The following is a 1,217-nucleotide window of genomic DNA, read 5'->3' as shown; positions in this document are numbered from 1 at the left end:
TCTTGAATTTAAACCACACAGTGTCCCTTTGTTCTGTTCGAACAATAGCCTCCTGGTCTATGTGCAGGTTCCTTATGAGTACAATTAAGTGTTCTGGAGTTCCCATTCTTTTCAGTGTTACCCACAATTTGTTACGGTCCACAACAATAAAACATAAGTAAACATCTTTCTGGTATTCTTTCTTTGAACCAGGATCCATTTGACAGCAGCTATGATGTCCCCTGTTCCACGTCCTCTTCTGAATCCAGCTTACACCTCTGGAAGTTCTCTGTCAATATACTTGCAACCATTTTTGAATTATCTTCAGTAAGATTTTACTTGCATATGATATTAATGATATTGTTCAATAATTTCCACATTCTATGGGATCACCTTTCTTTGGAATGGGTACAAATATGAATCTCTTCTAGTCAGTTGGTCAGGAAGCTGTCTTCCAAATCTCTTGGCATAGCTGAGTGAGTGTCTCCAGTGTGGTATCTTTTTGTTGAAACATCTCAATGGGTACTCCGTCAATTCCTGGAACCTTGTTTTTTGTCACTTCATTCAATGCAGCTTCAACTTCTCCCTTCAGTATTATTGGTTTTTGATCATATGGCACCTCCTGAAATGGATGAACATTGACCAGTTCTTTTAGGTACAGTGACTTTGTGTATTCCTTCCATCTTGTTTGGATGTTTCCTGCATCATTGAATATTTTGCCCATAAACCAAAAAAACAAACACTGCCATAGAGTCGGCTCCGACCCATAGCAACCCCTCCTTGGGTTTCTGAGGGAGTATCACTACTGAAGTAGATTGCCCAACTTTCCTTCTGAGAAGTGGCTGGTGGGTTTGCCCATAGAATCTTTCAATATTGTAACTCAAGGCTTAATTTTTTTCTGCAGTTCTTTCAGCTTGAGAAATGCTAAGTGTGTTCTTCCCTTTTGGTTTTCTAACTCCAGATCTTTGCACATTTCCTTATAATAATTGACTTTGTCTTTTCAAGCTGCTCTTTGAAATCTTCTGTTCAGCTCTTTTATCTTGTCATTTCTTCCATTTGATTTAGCTACTCTCCCTCTGAGGAGCTCTGGTAGCATAGTGCCCAAAGCATTTGACTGCTAACCAGAAGTCTGGCGGTTCAAACCCACCAGCCGCTCCTCAGAAGGAAGATGGGGCAATCTACTTCCATAGTGATATCACTTTGGAAACCCAAGGAGGGGTCGCTATGAGTCAGGTCTG

This window comes from Orycteropus afer, unplaced genomic scaffold (assembly GCF_000298275.1).
Source record: "Orycteropus afer afer isolate SDZICR_OR568_19922 unplaced genomic scaffold, OryAfe1.0 scaffold00251, whole genome shotgun sequence".
Lineage (NCBI taxonomy): Eukaryota > Metazoa > Chordata > Mammalia > Tubulidentata > Orycteropodidae > Orycteropus > Orycteropus afer.
The sequence above is the reverse complement of the archived record's forward strand: the minus strand, read 5'-3'. Positions refer to the sequence as shown.